The 23,789-nt window shown below is 45.0% G+C and overlaps 1 protein-coding gene and 1 long non-coding RNA gene across 2 annotated transcripts in view; both read left to right on the plus strand.

Annotated features, from left to right (window-relative positions):
- The window catches only part of MASP1 (MBL associated serine protease 1), a 206,256-nt gene that overhangs the window by 139,736 nt on the left and 42,731 nt on the right, over positions 1-23,789 (plus strand). The window lies entirely within an intron of this gene.
- LOC120997993 lies at positions 324-16,170 on the plus strand. The gene is made up of 3 exons (XR_005778274.1): positions 324-698; positions 7,037-7,046; positions 16,160-16,170. It is a non-coding gene; the product is annotated as an uncharacterized LOC120997993 (long non-coding RNA).

Consider the following 23,789-nt stretch of genomic DNA (forward strand, 5'->3'; position numbering starts at 1 on the left):
AGGTGTAGTATAATTACAGCTTTTCATCCCATTCACTTAAATAAAACATAGAACATAGAAACATAGAATGTGTCGGCAGATAAGAACCATTTGGCCCATCTAGTCTGCTGTAATGACTGCACCACCACTACAATCTTGAGGGCGAGCAGGTAAACATTGAAGAGCACACAGCGCTAGCATGAGCGTCACAGCTCTTTCAAACAGCTGGTCAGCGGGAGTGTCGGGAATCAGGCCCCCACAGGTCTAAAACCGATGTCCTATGCTGATGATAGGTCATCAATATCATGAAATTGGACAACCCCTTTAAGTAATTTTTTACACTTTTTTTATGAAAACACTTATGGGAAATGTAAACAAACCAAAATATAATTATCCATTAAAGTAGTAATAAATATGTGAACATAACCAAATTATGCTATTGCCTGCATTTTGTTATACTACAATATACCAGTGTTGCATTTTTGTATGTTTTTGTACTTACATATTATTTGTACTTTATTTTATTTATTCATTTGTATCATTGTCTTGCTATGAAATAGCTTTGAAGCCAAACGCAAATGAAAGTGTGGTTACACTGACCATCTGACTACATTTAAATAGGCCATTAGTTGTATTTGATGCCAATTTCCAGGTAAAAGTTGTAAGATGATTGCAGCCAACTACCTGTAAACTGCCTTTTATCTTATCCCACACAATGTGTTATAAACCTAAGTGTAAAAAATAAGAAATCTGTTAGATTTGTATACTGTAACTTGTTAAAACAATATGTAATGTCCATTGTGTTATTCAAATAAAGTGTATTTTGGATCTGAAATTGAAATCAGAGACTTTTGATAATTTTGTATTTAAAGGGGTTAATCAAGATGGGTTGTGATCCTGTGCAGTGGCCACCTCTGGGATCACTGGGCACGTGACTCTAGCCTGTGGTTAGAACCTGCAGAGCATGTGTAGGTCTGAATCTATCTCTAGTGCTGTGGTGTGTGAGTCAGACTCACGCTTGTGCTGCAGGTTCTAATCCCAGGGTAGAATCACGTGCCTAATGTAAGGAATGTGATACTGGAAGTGGCCGCCGCGCAGGATCGCGTTGCAACTCAAATAACCCCTTTAAGGTTTAAAGTTGCTGTCCTGCTTAGGACATTAATTGGTAGTGGCCATACTTCCTGTGTCAACATGGACCAGAAAGTGGATACCACAGGGGAACTTTTTTTAGGAAAGGTTTACCGACCGGACACCTACTTTACCAAGATTAATTGCATTTGAAATATGTTTAACTCCATAATGCAAAATGATGTACGTAATTTGTATGTTGAAAATGTATGGAGGGGGCTCACGAGCTGAGTCCCCTCTATATGCGGTGGGTGCTGGCTGGGTAATATAGCCGACACCCAGATGCAATAATGAATAACTCTGATACCTTGATGTCTCAGATGTTGCTGTCAATTGCAACCGTGGCATCTGGGCGATTAGACAGAGGAAGGTAGCTCCCTCTGTTCTCCAGTCAGACCCTCATGGTGAAATTGTGGGGTTTCAATTAGTTACTATGGCAGCCTAGCGCATGGGCGTCCGCAGGGGGGGCAAGGGGGGGGGCCCCCGGGGACCTGAGCACTGGCGGGTCCAGGGGGGGGGGCAACGGGGCAATTGCCCCGTTGCCCCCCGAGCGGCTCAGAAGTTGGGGGGCAGCGGCGGGGTACAGGGAGATGAACGCTTCCATTGTGGAAGCGTTCATCTCCATAGTCATCTGTATCGCCGTCCTCAGGACAGCGATACAGATGACTGTGCTGAGGCAGGGGAGAGAGAGGCGTTTCCTTTGATAGGCTGTAGGCACTAGGCCGGCAGCCTATCAGAGGCCGGCGCAGGCATGATGTCATTGCGCCGCCTGAGCCGTACAGCGTGGGACAGAAGAGGCCTGCATCACATCGCTGCCAAGGAGGTAAGTATAAGTGGTTTTTTTGTGTACAATACTGGTGGCTACAGGCACATAATGGGGGTCTCTGGCTACTGGCACATAATGGGGGTCTCTGGCTACTGGCACATAATGGGGGTCTCTGGCTACTGGCACATAATGGGGGGCTCTGGCTACTGGCACATAATGGGGGGCTCTGGCTACTGGCACATAATAGGGGGCTCTGGCTGCTGGCACATAATGGGGGGGCTGTCATTACTGGCACATAATGGGGGAGTTGTCATTACTGGCACATGATGGGGGGCTGTTATTACTGGCACATGATGGGGGGCTGTTATTACTGGCACATGATGGGGGCTGTTATTACTGGCACATTATTGGGGACACTATAGGGGCATCTATTGAGGCCACAAAGAAGGGGTGTTTTATATAGGGGGCTCTGTACCGTAGGATTTTATACTGGGACACATCATGGTGGGTACTATGAGGAAGGGGGGAGAGGAGTACTATGGGGTCATCTACGGGGGGCACTAAGAAGGGGTATTTTATACTTGCAAATTATGGGGGACACTGAGGGCATCTACTGGGGCGTTTTATACTGGTACATTATGGGGGACACCAAGAGGAAGGGGGGAGAGGATCACTATGGAGGCATTTACTGGGGGCACTATATAGGGGTATTTTATACTGGCACATTATGGGGGCACTATGGGGACATTAGCTCAACTGAGGGCATTACAAGGGGGTATTTTTTGCACTGTCACATTATAAGGAGAATTATTTCTACTGGGGGGCATTATGGTGGGCTTTTTTACTCCCACATGGTATGACCCCCTAGTAGCAGCACCATTCTCTCCCTGCTCTGCTATTCCTCTGCCCCTTCTCCAAATCCTTATTATGAAATCTTTCTCATTAGGATAAAACACAACATCAACTCCGCCGAGCCCCCCAGCCAAGTGTTGAAGTGGTGTCCGAGATCCCCAAGGGCCAAGTCAAGTAATTGTAAGTTTTCATGTGGATTATGTTTGTTATACACATATAGCCTACACTGTGCCACACAATATACAGTATACTGCTACACTGTGTAGTCTGTTCTATAAGCACCATTGTTTTGTGGCGGCGGACAGAAAAAAATTCTGGAAGTGCACCTCCCGAGACCAGGCTCTGGATCCGCCACTGCACAGCTCATGCGTTATTATACTTTGTGATAATGAATATGCCCCTCCCCTTCATTACATTCTCAGAAACAAGCAGAGCATGGATGTCAATAAAATTATGCCCCCTCCCTGAAAAAATTTCTGCGGACGCCCATGAGCCTAGGGCCTTGTGAAGGCCCCCAGGCTCACAATAGCTAACTGACTGTGGCAGGGTCTAATAGGTAGGCAGTAAGATTCCCATAGACTGCCACAGAATTACATTGTAGTCTGTGGTACAAGCGATCAGAGGATCACATGTTCAGGTTCCTAACTAAAACTACAGACTAAAACTGTAGACTAAAAACTACAGTAAAACAAAATATAAAAAATCTTAAATCACCTCCTTACCCAATTTTATACACAACAATAAATAAACAAAAATAAATATAATAGGAATCACTTCATCTGAAAATGTCTGGTTAAAATATAAAAATATTTATCCTGCACAGTGAAAATCATAATGGGAAAAACATTAAAATGCAAAATTTTTGATGATATTGCATCTTTAAAAATTGGAATAAAATATGTTATGTACACCAAAATGTACCAATGAAAACTACAGCTTGACCCACAAAAAAACAACCCCTCAAAAATTTCTGCAGACAAAAATATAAAAAATTTATTGGTGTCGGAATATGGCGATGCAAAGCCATAGTAAAACATAATAAATACTATATACATTTGGTATTAACATAATTGTACTGATCCACAGAATATAATTTTCATGTCACTTTTAGCACATCGTGAACGCCGTAAAAACAAAACCCATAATATATAACTCGAAATTATGTTTTTTTTCCAGTTTCACCCCACTGAAAACAAGTATGGTAAATTAAATGGTCCCATTAAAAACAAGGCTATTTGAACATAAAAATACAAAAGTTGTAAGGTGGGCAGGAAAAAAACAGAAACGCAAAAATGAAAATTTGACCGGTCCATAAAGGGTTCTCGATGAATCATGTAAAAGTGTCTTCCAGCAACCCATCCTAGAATATGACTCTGCTTGTAGAACTGCTGAAGGAGCAGGGCCTCACTACATTGCACTTCAGGCCTGCTGCTGCATTAACTTAAGATTGCTGAGATTTGCTGTCAGGCTGCTTAGGGTAGCTTCACATCACCATTTAGCTTTCTGTTCTTCTGATCCAACATGATGTGAACCCACCCTAACTGCTATATTTGGGAAGCAGCTCTGAATGAAAGGCTTAACCTACTGGTTCTGTATCTGTGCATTGAAAGGGGGAACTGAAAGTTACAGGCCAGAAAAATTGCATGGCGCCAGACTGCACCGAAGCCGTTGGTGGTGGAGTGTTGGAGAGAATGTTAGGAATAGTGGCAGCAGCAATGAGGACATACCCATTCCTCACTCGAGGCACACCCTGGACTTTTTGGGTGCGCTTGATATTAGGTGGATGAGCAGCAGGGTGCAAGGCAGGAGAGCAAGTGTGAAGGTTGACGGGTGATAGAGGCAATCACCAGGCCCATTTGGTTAGAATAAAGTATCTCTGTTTACTGAGCAGAGGATAGGAGTTACAGTATAAATGCAAACAGCAGGCACAGTTCTCAAGTATTTAGTATAAGAGGAGTATCTCTCTAGAAACACTATGCATTCTTCCCCTATCAACCAAAGGCAAACTTTAATTATATAGTATTTTCTGCAATTACTAGTCTGCAGGGTGCAGTTCTTAGACCAGGATGGCCTGTCCGTCTGAGAAGTATCAGTAAAGTCTATTGGCATAAACATGCAATTACCTTATTGTCTTATTCTAGCACAGTCTTTAACATGGTCCTCAACCTTCTGTATACATATTGTATGCTTTCTTTCTCTCTGGGGGCAATCCTTAATAAAGTTGCTTTTTGGTAGTTTTCCACTCTCAGGAATGGTGTTTTCCTGGATAAGGATTCTATTTAGGGCCTACTTGGCAGAGCTCACCAAAGCAGGTCTTGTCTCTTGCCTGTTAAGAAGCAGACTTTCTACTCTACCAACCAGGGAGGTAGGACCAGTCTGTCTCCAATTAATCACTGCCAGATTAACTTTCACCTATATATAATCTTTTGGGATTCACAGTACATAAATCATCATCACAATAAACATTTTAAAGTAGTGAATCTAAGTATTAACTTTTTTATCAGTGATCCACAATATTAACCCTTTCAGCATTTATCCACTTGGTCACTGCAACATTACTGCTGATTCCACCCTGTACAACCTTCCAATGATCCCAGATATTTGAAATTAGAACTGTTTATTTCCATCATCACTACTTTCACCAATTACTAAGGATTTGCACTCTATGATTGTTACAAATATTTATTTTCTATTAATGGGGTGAGATGATGAACAGTTGTGCTAAATTAGATTTTTGGTCTCTTTAAAGAGGTATTCCCATCTTGGACATTGGGGGCTAGGCTATAGAGACTTAGAATGAAGCCCACAAAGTGCCAGAGGGTGCACCGTGCATGTACAGCCACTCTCTATTAATTTCTATGGGACTGCTGAAAATAGCGTGCCCATCTATTTTTGGAAGCCACATTGAAATGAATGGCAATCGCACCACACAAGAGCGGCCACCACTTCATTCACTTCTATGGGGCTTATGGAAATAGTTGAACCAGCGCTCGGCTATTTTCAGTAATCCCATAGAAATGAGTGGAAGGTGGCGGCACATGCACTCTAGCGATATGCCCCCAATGTCCAAGATGAGAATACCCCTTTAATATTGATGATATGTGCATGTAGACATATACATAAGTAGCATGTATAAACTCTGCTCCTCTTGAACTTTGAAGCATAAGTCAATGGCGGTGGCCATTACTGTTAAGTACTGTCTGTTAGGTGTGTATTTCCAGAAAATAGATGGGTATGGGTTATAACCCTTGCATTACTCATTGTTATCTTGTCCCCAAGGGACAGTATTAAGAGTTGAACTCTCTTGATATACTGTGTTGATTTATATACTGAAGTTTTTAAAGGGTTTTTCCATGACAAAACTTATCCCCTGTACACAGGGTAGATGATAAATGTCTGATCGGCAGTGCTTCAACCTCTGGTTCCCTCGCGATCACTAGAATGGAATCCTGTTTTCCCTATTTGATTGGTCCTGGAGACACATGTGTAAGTCTGCCATTCCTTTCAACTATATATGACTACCGGACATAGCCGAGCACTTGTACTCAGCTATCTCCAGCAGCCCCATAGAGTTGAATGGAGCACCGGACATACATGCCTGTCTGCCAGTCCATTCAAATGGGGAACACAGATCCCTGTTCTCTCTAGGGGCACCAGTAGTTGGACCCCAAATGATCAGACATTTAACCCCTATACTGTGAATAGGGGATATGTTGTTGTATTGGGACAACACCTTTAATCTTTTGACTGGTAGATGGCGCAAGTCACTAGTCTGTAGCTATATCTTCTGATGATACTGCATTAGCACTTGTTCTCAGGCAATCTAGCAGGATCAGGCATGGTGCCCAAGGACAATATGTTTAGTGGATTATAATCCTTTCTGTATTCTCTTTTTCAGGCTACATAGCGCTGAACAGACCCAGAACAGCTCTGCCAGTGACCGTAGTCGCGGCTGATTTGTCCCGTAACTGTGACTCCTATGGATGCTATAGTTACAGTGGAAAACTGCAAAATAAAAAAAGATAATAAAGTGTGAATGTCCTCCAGGTGTCTTATAGCCTCATGGCAGACACAGTGGGGGACATTTACTTAGCATGTTGCACCAGAATTATGAAGTAAAACCAAAAAGAAAAAAGTTTTGGTTTGGACCAAATATATCAACTGTTTTGTCCAGAATTATTTTCACCATAAAGAATGCATCAAATGAATTATACATGTCAAAGTAGGCAGGACTATCAAATTGGCGCATATTACGCCGCATTTATCATCCTCTTATCTGCAGAAATGGCTCAAATTGTTGCCGACAATTAGGCCAGCTTATGTGGTGGTGTTTTGTGTAAAAAGTCGCATTTATGGCAGAAAGATGTCACATTTATGAAAGGAAGAAGCAACATGCCGTGGGAACAAGTGATAGGTAAGTTAAAACAGGAGGCATTTATTTTTATCTAATATAAATGAGCTAAACAACAGGGTTTTGTCAGTAAATTGATATTTAACAAAAACAAAACAATAACAAAAGCGTCCCGAGTCTAAGACAAAAGTCGCAATTTACCAGTGAAAATGTTACAAGTATGTTTCAAGGGTTGTCTGAAATGGCACATTTCAGTTTAAAAAAAGTCACATTTTAGTGCTATTGGCATTAAAATGACACAAATGGAGAGAAACAGGCGAATAATCATTTATATTTAAAAAAAAGTTACATTTTAAAAGTGGCATGTGCCTTTTGATATGAGGTGAAACAGTTGATTTGTAATGTATTTTTTTTGCGCAAAATACGCCATTATTGATAAATGTCCGCCAGTATGTAACAAAATACTTACATATACAAGAAAATTATATAATAGAATACAAAAAAGAGGCAAAAAATGCCCACGCCAACGCAAGCTGTTGCCATAGAAGCCCATAACTGATACTATACATCCAATAAATCAAAACAACAATAATACAATAGGGAACACATTTTAATACATTATTCTGATGTAAATTTGAAAATTGAAAAGAAAAAAGGAATAAAACATCTTTTTTCACTTTTGGACAGTTTACCCTGAATAAAATAAAAAAAACAAAAAACTCTATATAAAGTGTTAAAGGAATCATCCAGGATTTTAATATTGATGGCCTATCTTCAGAATAGGCCATCAATATCTGATCAGCAAAAGGCCAACATCCCCTCCCCCCAGCAGTATTGGGGTAGCTCCAGTGCAGGAAGTTGGCACCGGAATGACACAGCTTCAATTATTGTGAAGTGCGTAAAGCTGGTCAGCAATGATGGCCAGTTCGCATTGTTCGCCCGCGAACACATACGGGCTGCCATCTTTTCTCACAAGTCCGGCGATGCACAGGTAAGCCCTTACCTGTGCCTGTGCGCGAGCCGGTCTGAAATCAAATGCGGTCACCGGGAGCAGGCAGTTCCGAGAACAGCCGCCGGGGGCCTTTATCGGGCTGTTCTCGGAACTGCCTGCTCCCGCTGACCGCATTTGTTTCAGACCGGCTCGCTGCACAGGCACAGGTAAGGGCTTACCTGTGCCTCGCCGCACTTGTGAGAAAAGATTGCAGCCCGCATGTGTTCGCGGGCGAACAATGCGAACTGGCCATCATTGCTAGTCAGTGCAGCAATGCTTTCATTCTCTTCAATGTTAGCAGTGCTGCAGTAACCAGCTCCGTCCACTACACAGTGGATGGAGCTGTACAGTTTTGGCACCAGTGCTTCAGCAGAATAGTTGATCAGTGGGGTTGTGGGGTGTCAAACCCATCAGATTTGATGGCCTCATGAGGATAGGCCATCAACAGGCAGCGCCTATGATAAACAACAATATATGTAGAAAATAGGCACAAAAAATATCACAACAATGAAAAATTTGGTTAAGCCACCATAGTGCAAAAATGCTAAAGAGTGTTTGGTGATTACGCCTCTTTTAGGAATGGTCATTAAGGGGTTAATACATCTTTCTAGCCAAAGCAAGGAGTGAATACAAAAAAAAATAATAATTCTTCATTAGGATTTACTTCTGATTTTATGTAACAAATTGTATGAAATCCTGTATGAGAACTCCATTGCCATGTGACTGCCACAGCTAGCCAATCGCTATACTCTGCTATCAATAGCAGTCTTTTAGAGATAAATGAAGTGGCCCCTTGAAAGCACCACTAATACTGATGGATGTAACCACTGCAAAGGGTTAACATGTCCTATTTGGGGTAATTTGTTTTTCTTGTGCTTTGATGTAATCCCAAGAGCTGTTTATAGATGGCACCTCTCCTGCATAACGGAAACGGGACGGATCCGTTATTGAGGCCATAGACTTCTATTATGACGGAATGAATAACGGAATGCCTATGGTCTGTATTATGGTCCGTGGTAACGGAATCCGTAACACAATTCTGCTTTTACCACCAAACAAAGCGCAAACAAATTTCATAACACCATAATAGGGCTCCCATTTAATTGCATGGGTATCCTCCACTGTACCTCTATATGACTTTGATTTCATCGGATGCATATGGATGAGAATATTCTAGAAGTAGTGTTTCTATGAGGGTAATAGCTCATATACCACCCAACAGAGCCTGTACGGGAGCACACAGGAGCCATCCTGTTTTGTACTAGAACCACAGTATGTTTGAACTCCAGTATACAAGCGATATACACTGCCAGATGGGCTGCATACATAAGACTCTGCTCAGTCAGCCTCTGCAGCTTCAGATTTCTGTCAGTGTAAATTAGAATGCTTCAGAATGTGGTGGTTCCCTTTCAGACATTGTAGTCTCCATAGCATGAGGGAAACCCATTCATCCTCCAATCTGTACCAAGATCTTATAGCATCCAGCAATGTTAATCCATCTTATAATTCATGCATTATTAAAGGTGGAGATGTAGGATACTCCTTCTTAGATTTTGTCAAATAAAACAGGACAAAATAGTGCTGAGCTCCCTGTGGAAAACCTGACAGGACCCAAGACCCAATTTTAGTATGGTAAATAGGGGCACTGTTTGATCCTTTAATTTGATGGATCTGTTATTTCATTCTTATTCGCCATTATAATGGAGCAAAAAACTGAAATATTAGTGGAAATGTGAATAGACCCTTACCCTGCTCAGTGTTCAAGGTACATGTCATACAGTACTATAAATTAAGCATGAGCTTATTTCCAAAAAGCCCATGACATGGTTTAAGCCAGTGTATCATCAAAGTATCATTTTCTCTAAGAATTTAAGTGCTCTTTAGAAATTGAGTGTCAAAGCATCACAGCACAAAATGATCCATAGTTATGGCTACATAAAATCATATTTGAGTGAATATTCCAAAAATCCATCTTTCATTTCTCAAAGGACCCTTTGAAACATGAAAGCAGCATTGATTGCTAAGGGCTCCCACTTCACTATATTTTTGATTTAAGTTTATTTTTAAAGGGGTTTTCCTGGGTTTTGATACTGATGACTGATCCCCGTCACCTCCGCTGATCACAATTAAATCAAGCATCTTCTGTAAGTTGAAAATGTTCATGTGTTTTTATCTGCTCCGTCTGCATTCGATCTCCAGAGCACACAAGACATGACAGGAGAGTCTCTGCTTTGGAGTCCAAGTCCAGTTTCTTAAGATCAGGAGTTCCATCAGAATTGTGCGTAGCATTCTTGCTCCCTGTGCAAAGCCATAACAAAAGGACTGCATAGTTATACACATCAGAGGAAGCTGAAGCTGGTTGCCCCAATTTTAATTCAGGAGCAAAAAACAGCGGGAAGCAAATAGAGGTGGTTGAACTCCACTTCTCTTTATCTCTTGTGAAGTCAATGTCTCCAACTATGCCCCTCTCGCGATTTACAGCAAATACATTATTTTCATGTAGAGATCCAAGATTTATGTTGGAGGCATGTAGTGTATGCAAGCCATGTGCGACCCCTCTCATCACTCTCACGCTGTTCTGCACCTGGTTTGCCTCGGCGAACGGAATCCACACACTATGTTACCTTGCCACTCTGTGGCCTCCTGATGCTGCTGCCACCTCCACACTATGTCATCTTGCCACTCTGTGGCCTCCTCATGCTGTTGCCACCTGCACACTGTCATTGTGCCACTCTGTGGCTTCCTCCAGATGCTTCTGCCACCTCCACACTATGTCACCTTGCCACTCTGTGGCCTCCTTATGCTGCTGCCACCTCCACACTATATCATTGTGCCACTTTGTGGCCTCCTGATGCTGCTGCCACCTCCACACTATGTCACCTTGCCACTCTGTGGCCTCCTCATGCTGCTGCCACCTCCACACTATGTCACCTTGCTACTATGTGGCCTCCTCATGCTGCTGCCACCTCCATACTATGTTACATTGCCACTCTGTGGCCTCCTTATGCTGCTGCCACTTCCACACTATGTCAACTTGCCACTCTGTGGCCTTTTCATGCTGCTGTCACCTCCAGACTATGTCACCTTGCCACTCTGTGGTCTCCTCATGCTGCTGCCATCTCCACACTATGTCACCTATCCACTCTGTGGCCTCCTCATGCTGCTGCCACCTCCACACTATGTCATCTTGCCACGCTGTGGCCTCCATGCTGCTGCCACCTCCATACTATGTCACATTGCCACTCTGTGGCCTCCTGATGCTGCTGCCACCTCCACACTATGTAACCTTGCCACTCTGTGGTCTCCTCATGCTGCTGCCACATCCACACTATGTCACCTTGCCACTCTGTGGTCTCCTCATGCTGCTGCCACCTCCACACTATATCACCTTGCCACTTTGTGGCCTCCTGATGCTGCTGCCACCTTCACACTATTTCACCTTGCCACTCTGTGGCCTTCTCATGCTGCTGCCACCTCCACACTATGTCACCTTGCAACTCTGTGGTCTCCTCATGCTGCTGCCATCTCCACACTATGTCACCTTGCTACTCTGTGGTCTCCTCATGCTGCTGCCATCTCCACACTATGTCACATTGCCACTCTGTGGTCTCCTCATGCTGCTGCCACCTCCCCTCCACACTATATCACCTTGCAACTCTGTTGCCTCCTGATGCTGCTGCTACCTCCACACTATTTCACCTTGCCACTCTGTGGCCTTCTCATGCTTCTGTCACCTCCACACTATGTCACCTTGCCACTCTGTGGCCTCCTGATGCTGCTGACACCTCCACACTATATCGTTGTGCCACTTTGTGGCCTCCTGATGCTGCTGCCACCACCACACTATATCACCTTGCCACTCTGTGGCCTCCTCATGCTGCTGCCACCTCCACACTATGTCATCTTGCCACTCTGTGGCCTCCTCATGCTGTTGCCACCTGCACACTGTCATTGTGCCACTCTGTGGCCTCCTCCAGATGCTTCTGCCACCTCCACACTATGTCACCTTGTCACTCTGTGGCCTCCTCATGCTGCTGCCACCTCCACACTATGTCATTGTGCCACTTTGTGGCCTCCTGATGCTGCTGCCACCTCCACACTATGTCACCTTGCTACTATGTGGCCTCCTCATGCTGCTGCCACCTCCATACTATGTCACATTGCCACTCTGTGGCCTCCTCATGCTGCTGCCACCTCCACACTATGTCACCTTGCCACTCTGTGGCCTTTTCATGCTGCTGTGACCTCCAGACTATGTCACCTTGCCACTCTGTGGTCTCCTCATGCTCCTGCCATCTCCACACTATGTCACCTTGCCACTCTGTGGCCTCCTCATGCTGCTGCCACCTCCACACTATGTCATCTCGACACGCTGTGGCCTCCATGCTGCTGCCACCTCCACACTATGTAACCTTGCCACTCTGTGGCCTTCTCACGCTGCTGCCACCTCCAGACTATGTCACCTTGCCACTCTGTGGTCTCCTTATGCTGCTGCCATCTCCACACTATGTCACCTTGCCACTCTGTGGTCTCTTCATGCTGCTGCCACCTCCACACTATATTACCTTGCCACTTTGTGGCCTCCTGATGCTGCTGCCACCTCCACACTATTTCACCTTGCCACTCTGTGGCCTTCTCATGCTGCTTCCATCTCCACACTATGTCACCTTGCCACTCTGTGGTCTCCTGATGCTGCTGCCACCTCCACACTATATCACCTTGCCACTCTGTTGCCTCCTGATGCTGCTGCCACCTCCACACTATTTCACCTTGCCACTCTGTGGCCTTCTCATGCTGCTGCCACCTCCACACTATGTCACTTTGCAACTCTGTGGCCTCCTCTTGATGCTTCTGCCACCTCCACACTATGTCACCTTGCCACTCTGTGGCCTCCTGATGCTGCTGCCACCTCCACACTATATCACCTTGCCACTCTGTGGCCTCCTCATGCTGCTGCCACCTCCACACTATGTCACCTTGCTACTCTGTGGTCTCCTCATGCTGCTGCCATCTCCACACTATGTCACCTTGCCACTCTGTGGTCTCCTCATGCTGCTGCCACCTCCCCTCCACACTATATCACCTTGCAACTCTGTTGCCTCCTGATGCTGCTGCTACCTCCACACTATTTCACCTTGCCACTCTGTGGCCTCCTGATGCTGCTGCCACCTCCACACTATATCGTTGTGCCCCTTTGTGGCCTCCTGATGCTGCTGCCACCTCCACACTATATCACCTTGCCACTCTGTGGCCTCCTCATGCTGCTGCCACCTCCACACTATGTCATCTTGCCACTCTGTGGCCTCCTCATGCTGTTGCCACCTGCACACTGTCATTGTGCCACTCTGTGGCCTCCTCCAGATGCTTCTGCCACCTCCACACTATGTCACCTTGTCATTCTGTGGCCTCCTCATGCTGCTGCCACCTCCACACTATGTCATTGTGCCACTTTGTGGCCTCCTGATGCTGCTGCCACCTCCACACTATGTCACCTTGCCACTCTGTGGCCTCCTCATGCTGCTGCCACCTCCACACTATGTCACCTTGCTACTATGTGGCCTCCTCATGCTGCTGCCACCTCCATACTATGTCACATTGCCACTCTGTGGCCTCCTCATGCTGCTGCCACCTCCACACTATGTCACCTTGCCACTCTGTGGCCTTTTCATGCTGCTGTCACCTCCAGACTATGTCACCTTGCCACTCTGTGGTCTCCTCATGCTGCTGCCATCTCCACACTATGTCACCTTGCCACTCTGTGGCCTCCTCATGCTGCTGCCACCTCCACACTATGTCATCTCGACACGCTGTGGCCTCTATGCTGCTGCCACCTCCACACTATGTCACATTGCCACTCTGTGGCCTCCTGATGTTGCTGCCACCTCCACACTATGTAACCTTGCCACTCTGTGGCCTTCACACGCTGCTGCCACCTCCAGACTATGTCACCTTGCCATTCTGTGGTCTCCTTATGCTGCTGCCATCTCCACACTATGTCACCTTGCCACTCTGTGGTCTCTTCATGCTGCTGCCACCTCCACACTATATTACCTTGCCACTTTGTGGCCTCCTGATGCTGCTGCCACCTCCACACTATTTCACCTTGCCACTCTGTGGCCTTCTCATGCTGCTGCCACCTCCACACTATGTCACCTTGCAACTCTGTGGTCTCCTCATGCTGCTGCCATCTCCACACTATGTCACCTTGCCACTCTGTGGTCTCCTCATGCTGCTGCCATCTCCACACTATGTCACCTTGCCACTCTGTGGTCTCCTCATGCTGCTGCCACCTCCACACTATATCACCTTGCCACTCTGTTGCCTCCTGATGCTGCTGCCACCTCCACACTATTTCACCTTGCCACTCTGTGGCCTTCTCATGCTGCTGCCACCTCCACACTATGTCACTTTGCAACTCTGTGGCCTCCTCTTGATGCTTCTGCCACCTCCACACTATGTCACCTTGCTACTATGTGGCCTCCTCATGCTGCTGCCACCTCCATACTATGTCACATTGCCACTCTGTGGCCTCCTCATGCTGCTGCCACCTCCACACTATATCACCTTGCCACTCTGTGGCCTCCTCATGCTGCTGCCACCTCCACACTATGTCACCTTGCCACTCTGTGGTCTCCTTATGCTGCTGCCACCTCCACACTATGTCACCTTGCCACTCTGTGGCCTCCTCATGCTGCTGCCACCTCCACACTATGTCACCTTGCTACTATGTGGCCTCCTCATGCTGCTGCCACCTCCATACTATGTCACATTGCCACTCTGTGGCCTCCTCATGCTGCTGCCACCTCCACACTATGTCACCTTGCCACTCTGTGGCCTTTTCATGCTGCTGTCACCTCCAGACTATGTCACCTTGCCACTCTGTGGTCTCCTCATGCTGCTGCCAACTCCACACTATGTCACCTTGCCACTCTGTGGCCTCCTCATGCTGCTGCCACCTGCACACTATGTCATCTTGACACACTGTGGCCTCCATGCTGCTGCCACCTCCATACTATGTCACATTGCCACTCTGTGGCCTCCTCATGCTGCTGCCACCTCCACACTATGTCACCTTGCCACTCTGTGGTCTCCTTATGCTGCTGCCACCTCCACACTATGTCACCTTGCCACTCTGTGGCCTCCTTATGCTGCTGCCACCTCCACTCTATATCACCTTGCCACTCTGTGGCCTCCTCATGCTGCTGCCACCTCCACACTATATCACCTTGCCACTTTGTGGCCTCCTGATGCTGCTGCCACCTCCACACTATATCACCTTGCGCTTTGTGGCCTCCTGATGCTGCTGCCACCTCCACACTATGTCACCTTGCCACTCTGTGGTCTCCTTATGCTGCTGCCACCTCCACACTATGTCACCTTGCCACTCTGTGGCCTCCTCATGCTGCTGCCACCTTCAGGCTCTGTCATTGGGCTGCTCTGTGGTCTCCTCATGCTGCTTCCACCTCACTACTATGTCATAGGGCTACTCTGTGGACTTCTCATGCTGCTCCCACCCTCCCACTTTATGACAGGGCCACTTTTTAGCTCTTTTAGCTTGGCTGACATCATCATTTTTTTGACTCTTCTTCTGATCTGTCAGAAGGAATGAAAAATGAGACACACAACGGATCATGTTTGTATAGCAGCTGTAAGGCCTGTATGGTCCCATCAGAATTGGCCTATGATTTGGTAGCCAAAAGCAGGAATGGGTACAAAACACAGAAGACATGCAAATATTCAGTTCACGTGTCATCTCTGTTTTGGATCCACTCCTGTTTTTTTTGGCATTAGCAATATTGATGGATTACTAACCAAATGCTGACAGAGTGAAGGCAGATGCTCCACAGACAGGATACATTTTCTGTGGGCTATTGTTCTTACGGATCAGAGTAAGGGCAAAATAATCAGTGACGTCAACACAAACTTACTGCTGATACCCTCTCTACTCTGTCGGGGGCTCTACTTGTATATAGAACAGGTTCTGTAGACATCTATGAGATACATATATCTCAGCTGACGACAGTGTAAAAGGAGTGTGCTTCTTTTTGATGCTAACATCTACCTGTAAGGCTGAGTTCATACAGTATTTGAGTTATTTGGTCAGTTTTGGCCCCGTGACTGCCCAAAAAAGTGAAGTGTGCAGTGATTCTAAGAGCGATGCCTGTCATCTGCATGTCATACTGACTCACAGTATAATTTCACTAACACAGCAGACTCCCTATGCGTGTTAGGCACAGTATTCTATACCACTATAAAGGCTCTCTGCAGCCAGGAAATAGACAATCTTTAATGCGATTCGCTGCTAATAAATTTGGATCAAAACGAATAAAAAAAAAATAAATTTTGCGAATTGAATTTTTGAAAAATTTGCTCATCTCTAGTCACCAATATCAGACTCTCTGAAAACCCCTTTAAGTCTGGTTATTTGCAAAGTAGCCAAACAATAATTTGCTAGTTCAGTAGTCAATAGCAACGACACTTTGACACCAATACACAAAAACAAATAAATATTCAAAGGTGGAATATTGAATAGTTAAAACGTAACTTTTACTGTATACATTAAAATAATAGGTGCAATGGTACATAGAAGAGACTCCACTGAGTAACTAGAGTGGATACTGTGGGGATTTGCTCTGGTAGACAGGCTTGCAGATGCAGTATAGAGGCAACGACAATGTCTTTAACTTAAGCAGTTTGGTTTATTCACACATAAGGATAAGCAAAACAAAAAGTCAGTTTCAAGGAAAACAGTCACGCTGAGTCTGGTGTTTGTGCACACCATGCAGCAATGCAAAAGTCCTTGGACATAGCAGAAACCACCTGCTCTCACGCCAACAAGGTAGCAGGCCCTTACCCAGGCCCAAACTCCCAGGTCCCAACACAAAGACTGACAGAGCTTCACTGTCAGAGAGGAGTAAATTCCTACCACCTGACAGTGCTGCCTGTATTTTATAGCCCAAACCAAGACCCAGCCTGGAACGTGGGGAGAAGCCACGCACCCTGCACTTTGGCTGCTCCCAGTAAGAGCCGGCCCGGATCGGCTTTACAGCCATACTAAATAGCAAAACCATGTCAGCCAGCACTAGCTGCCGCTGACACATGAAATTACCGGCTCCTACCTCACCGAGGCCAGGAATCTCGGTGACACATACCTTCCATCAATGACGGACCATTGCACCTTCCTACAATACCCAGAAAAAAATTAGGTAAGATAAATGCCTTAAGTATGGAAGGATCACATACGTCTTACCGATCCTGTCGTGTTGGTCTATAGGTGTAAACCATGCCCACAATCCTGGATCTGGTGATGGCTAGTTGCATATGTAAATGTTGGTATGATGGGGACGCCTTGGTGGGTAAGGCTGAAAAAGTGTAAGGGCAACTGGTGTAAAGTTCTTGCCTATCATATACAGAGCACCCGTCCCTATTCAATATCCCACCTTTGAATATTTATATGTTTATTGGCAAAGTAAAAACACATTTCCTTGGTTGAACATTAATACATTCTCAGTAGCATTTTGCAGAAAATAAACCACAGCCTTATATTTAAAGTGTTTCTTTCTATCCAAAGTTTGCTCATAAATTTTTTTTTTCAAAATTTCACGGAGTAAATTTACAGCACATTTTAGCATTTACAAAGTACCATTAAATCAGTTTCCTAACATGATGCTGACATATTGTGCTATTTAATGTGGCAATCAGATCGGGCACAGATTTATTATTTGGCTAAGAGTCATATTCATGCAAAAGCAAAGATGTGTGGCAGGTTGTTTCCAGACAGTGAGACTGCAGAGAATAGGAAAACATTTGGTAAAGAACATAGCCACAATAGAAACGCAACGTCAGTATTTGCATTCTTCAGTTTTTCCAGGGCTGGAAATTCTAAATGAATTCCCAGTAGATTAACGCCATCCAAGTACCTCACAAAGTAGGCAAATACTATCACCTGCCTGAATGAGCAGCAGCGATATTTGTGGCCCAGGGAGTTGCTGTAATGATTTTTGCTACTCTGATATACATATTGTAGAACAGGCAAGTCTAGAAGATAGATAGTTCAGATTAATACTTGATATAAGGCATCCTAAGGGTAAAGCAAAGCTGACAGGTCGTTAGATATTATAGAGGGAAAAGGCAATTTTAAGTTTGTGAGGTTTATTTTGGCTTCAAATAATGTACTTTATTAACACTATATTATTTTATAGAGGTTATGTAGGAAGCAAAGCAAATACCCTATCATTAGGTTTTATTTACACCTGGGGCCCAACGGGCACTCTGCCTTAAAGGGATTGTCTGAGTTCAGAGCTGAACCCGGACATACCGGCATTTTCACCCCTCCGGCCCCCCTGATATGAGCATCTGAGCATTTCATGCTCCAATGCTCTCCCTTGCCCTGCACTGGATCGTGCGGGGCAAGGGCTGTTTGATTATGTTTTTAACACTACTAGGCAGAGACATCCACCCAGCAATGTTCCAGGTGACGTCACCGGCTCTGATGGGCGGGCCTGTAAAACGGCTAGGGCAGCGCTAAAGCCTGACCATTAGTACCGGTGATGTCACTGGGCTCACTGCTAAGGGGAAGCCTCTGCCTAGCTCCTCCCCATGGAGAGCCCGGTACGTCACAGGATCTCCTAAAAAAGCCCTTGCTCTACACGATTCAGTGCAGGGTAAAGGAGAGCATCAGAGCATGAAATGATCCCATGCTCATATCAGGGGGGCTGAGTCGGGGGAAAAGGGGATATGTCCAGGTTCAGCTTTGAACCCGGACAATCCCTTTAAATATTTCAATGATAATTATTTCTGTACTGTTAGATCCCTGTTTATCATCAGAGAAGAGCGAATTTTCCAAGATGTGTTTCAGGTCCAGTTTAGTTGAATTAGCCAGGCAGATTTGATTCGGTCCAAATAAATTTGGTCAGAAGTGAAAGTGCCCCCATTGCCCTGAAAAGTCATATATCATACCTTGAGGTCTCCTGGGACTGTATCCAACCCCTTTCAAACTCTTTAATGCCAATACATGTATAGCTATGGGTAAGCTATGGTAGACAGCGGTAACAAACGGCCTGGTTAAAAACATGATTTTTTAAAATAAAAAAACAGTCCAAAAATGATCCCTTTTGGTGGCAGATGCCTTCTTCTCTGTCTTCTGATCTCTGATCTTCTGATCTCCATTTTGAGCGATTAGTGCGGGATGAATCTTAAATGTTTCAGATTCAGTGGATTCCAAATCCTTTGGGAGATTTGATATGTGTAGAATTCATTCACTCATCTCTATGTATTATCCTTCTGTCTTTGACATACCTGTCAGCATTATGTTTTAGCTTTATCACCATGTTTATAAGCTCTTTCCAGTGACTGTGTTAATTACCCCTAAAGCATGACATCACCAAATTCCTTACCTCTGTACTGTGACATTATTGTGGGCATTATTCCCATACTCAGACATCAATATGTCCAATAATCTTTTCCATGGCCTCACAGTGTGTCTTATTCATGTTACTGTGACATCACTCGGTTGGTTATTCCTGCATCATGTTCAGAAACATCCCTGAATTTTCTTGTGTAGACAATATCTCTGTATCGTGACATCACTGTATTTAAAGAGGTTATCCGATATTATAAACAACCCCCCATGTGCCGGGCCCCTCACACAGAATATACTTACCCTGCTCCCTTTGCCGCTCCTGGTCCCCGCACCGCCGCTGCTGCTTCTCCCTGTACACGGATGAAAACATCCAGTGTCGGTGGGGGGGAGAGCAGGCAATAGAAGGCGGCCATTGGTTGCTCCCCCCCCCCCCCCCCCGACATCGGATGTTTTCATCCGTGTATAGAAGCGGCGGTGCGGGGACCAGGAGCACGCCGGGAGTGGGGTAAGTATATTCCCTGTGAGGGGCCCGGCACATTGGGGGGGGGGGCTGTTTATGATATTGTATACCCCCTTTAAGTTACATCTCTTCTCCTCCTGGTTTTGGTTCTTGATTCATTATCATATTTTGCTTTTGGTAAGGATTCTGGGGTCTGAGTTTGAAACTGTTTCTTTTCTATATATTTATTAGTTAGACTTTAATCAAAACTGAAAATTTATAAAATACGGTACATTTGTGGTGGAAAAAGAACTCATGATAAATCAGTCGATCAACCTTGTGAGACAAAATGCTGACAAAGTGCATTAGTTTGCAGCTACCTACAATATGTTTGAAAGAAAGCCACTAGTGTGAAAAGGCCTCTAACCAGTATCGCTAAAGCACAGAGATACATCTGCATTGACAGAGGTTCTAAACATACATTTTGCTGTTACTTCAGTGACATCTAGTGGGCAATTTGTGAAATATTATCTACAGTTAGAATACAATAAGTAAAACGATAAAATTAATAAGTGTTTTTATTAGGAGTGATTATTAATAATAAATTCCTCTGTTAGCTCCCCTTTATTATGGACTCCTAGACAAGGGTACATACATTGCTCTGTACACCTTGCCACATGACCACATTCTCCAATACATCTGGTGCTGTACATGGGCCGATTTGGCGTTTCTGGGGCCCCAAGCCCCAAGTTTTGTCTGGGTACTCCTAAGCTCTACACCGTCACTCCATTAAGCTCTGCCCCCATTGACCAGATAAGCTACACTCTCAACTTAGCATTTCCAAGATGCTGAAATCTGTCCCTGGTGCTGTACATATTTCCTACTCCTATACAAAGTTGTCAGGAGATCCTGTGAAAACCAGTGCAGTGACCTGAAGGGAAGGCATGGGGCAGAAAGGATGGGAGTGGTGATTGTGGCTCTGAGAGGGGTAGTAGTACTCACAGTTCACAGAGGCAGACCTCTCTCTGGCGCTCCCTGGGGCCGTGCAGTAAATGGAAAGCTCGCCCTTTTTTACCTGGAAGCACACCCTGGTGTTGGGGCTCCTGCCTGATGGTAGTTGTCCTTGATGGTGGATCGTAGGCAGGGTGCAATGCAGGATGGCAGATGCAGGGCAGACAAATGGTAGAGACAATAATCAAGCTTGTTGGTTGCAATATCGTCTTTCTATACTGAATTGATGATAGGAGTAGTAGTACATGTAGCAGAAAAAGGCACAGTTCCAAAGTATATCACAGTGTAGTGGTCTCCCAATAGCTGTGTATAGGCAGCAACAATGATGGAAATAGGTGTACATGTGAAACTCTAAAAATTAGAATATCGTGGAAAAGTCCATTTATTTCAGTAATGCAAATTAAAAGGAATTGTATTAATGCAGCTTAAAATTAGAATTTTGTGAAAAGGTTCAATATTCTAGGCTCAAAGTGTCACACTCTAGTCAGCTAATTAATCCATACCCCCTGAGCAAAGGGGACTTCAGAATTGTGGCTTTGGGGTTTCATAAACTGTAAGGGCTCTTTCACACCTGCGTTATTGTCTTCCGGCATAGAGTTCCGTCGTCGGGGCTCTATGCCGGAAGAATCCTGATCAGGATTATCCCCATGCATTCTGAATGGAGAGAAATCCGTTCAGGATGCATCAGGATGTCTTCAGTTCCGGAACGGAAAGTTTTTTGGCCGGAGAAAATACCGCAGCATGCTGCGCTTTTTGCTCCGGCCAAAAATCCGGAACACTTGCCGCAAGGCCGGATCCGGAATTAATGCTCATTGGAAGGCATTGATCCGGATCCGGCCTTAAGCTAAACGTCGTTTCGGCGCATTGCCGGAGCCGACATTTAGCTTTTTATGAATGGTTACCATGGCTGCCGGGACGCTAAAGTCCTGGCAGCCATGGTAAGTGTAGCGGGGAGCGGGGGAGCAGTGTACTTACCGTCCGTGTGGCTCCCCGGGCGCTCCAGAGTGACGTCAGGGCGCCCCAAGCGCATGGATCATGTGATCGCATGGATCACGTCATCCATGCGCATGGGGCGCTCTGACGTCATTCTGGAGCGCCCCGGGAGCCGCACGGACTGTAAGTATACCGCTCCCCCGCTCCTACTATGGCAACCAGGACTTTAATAGCGTCCTGGGTGCCATAGTAACACTGAAAGCATTTGGAAGACGGTTCCGTCTTCAAATGCTTTCTGTACACTTGCGTTTTTCCGGATCCGGCGGGCACCTCCGGCAACGGAAGTGCATGCCGGATCCCAACAACGCAAGTGTGAAAGAGGCCTAAGCCATAATCATCCAAATTATAACAAATAAAGGCTTGAAATATCTCGCTTTGCATGTAATGAGTCTCTCATATATTAGTTTCACCTTTTAAGTTGCATTACTGAAATAAATGAACTTTGCACGATATTCAAATTTTTTGAGTTTCACCTGTACTTCCTAATTCTCCCTCAAAGGACACTTTGCATTCTCTCTATATCACCACAGATGAGCTATTCTGTTCTTGTTAACTCTTTCTGCAATTCCCAAGCTGAGGGGTGCAATTCCTAGATCCGGATGAGCACTCTGTCTTAAAGACTGCTGGGCGCCGGAGGCAATATACCCATTCCATAGCAGTAAAGTCTTTAATGTCATTAACGAGCGGTACTTTACTCATATGACCTTGCATGACCTTGATGGTTTGGGACATTCTAATGCCTGATCTCAGAGATGAAAGTTATCTGGACTAGGACATAGTTTGCAGGAGCATGCACATGTAAGTCTTGTCTGTAGCTCAGCTCAACTGAGACTCACTAACCAGGGGGCGGACAAAGTCCATCACCATGGTGACCTAACCAAATCTACCAGTGTTAGCTATTTGTTGTCCACACATTGCTAAGTGTACACGGTGCATAAAGATATATAAATTGCAACAGTTATCTCAGTAACAGTAAATTAACTCTTTAAGCAATAATGAACCCTTTGCAGTAGTCCTCTAGGGAAGTGCACCAGCAGCCATTGACAATGACTTAATTTGTACAGTCAGTTTTACAGTTCCACAAAGGGCAACGGGATGAAAGGCCCTGCTCTAATGCCTACAATATAAAAGGAATGAGGGGAATGACAGACAAAAGAGTCATACTACTGTTCAGCTATGAACAAGACACATACTAAGATATGTGAATATTCAAATTTATATCAGTCGACCAGCATGGTTCTGTGTTGAAAACATATGTACCCCCCGTGTAATCTAATTTTAAGAGAGGCATTTTAATACAGTATATTGAATATAACAAACAGTGCAATGATTTAGCAGTTTAAACTGGATCTGTCACCTAAATCAGTTTTATTGTGTAAAGGCAGCAAATTACCGGACAGGTCCTTTCTTCTATTAACTAACATGGCACAATAAAAGTATTGTACCACTTGGCTACTAGGAGCGATGAAAGAATAACACAGACTTACAGATGTAGCAGAGTTAGCACTACAGCTCTTAACTCAAATTTCTTAACTCATCGCGTTATCTTGAGACAAAAGCCATTGAAAAGCAATTGAAGGTGTTTGCTTAACGCATTTAGTTTAGATAACGTGTCTCATAAATCATGAGTGTTAACTCTACTACATCCGTAGTTATGGGTCGCTATATTCATAATGGAAGTAAAGGCTGATCCTCTCACCCCTGCTGTCACGGAGGTTCCTGCGACAGGTGGCAGGAGATCGGTGAGACTGGCAACACAAGGTTTGATCTGACAGGTTTTCCTTGTGGATCAATAGGCATCTGTGTTGTTTCTGATAATGGCCACATCCCTTGCCCCAGGTGTTGCTAATGTGGTAATTTAACCTTCCTTATTTATAGTTGCTCCTCCCACTATGCTGTGCTGTTTATAGCTTCAGT

This window comes from Bufo bufo, chromosome 4, assembly GCF_905171765.1.
Source record: "Bufo bufo chromosome 4, aBufBuf1.1, whole genome shotgun sequence".
In the NCBI taxonomy this organism is placed as follows: Eukaryota; Metazoa; Chordata; class Amphibia; order Anura; family Bufonidae; genus Bufo; species Bufo bufo.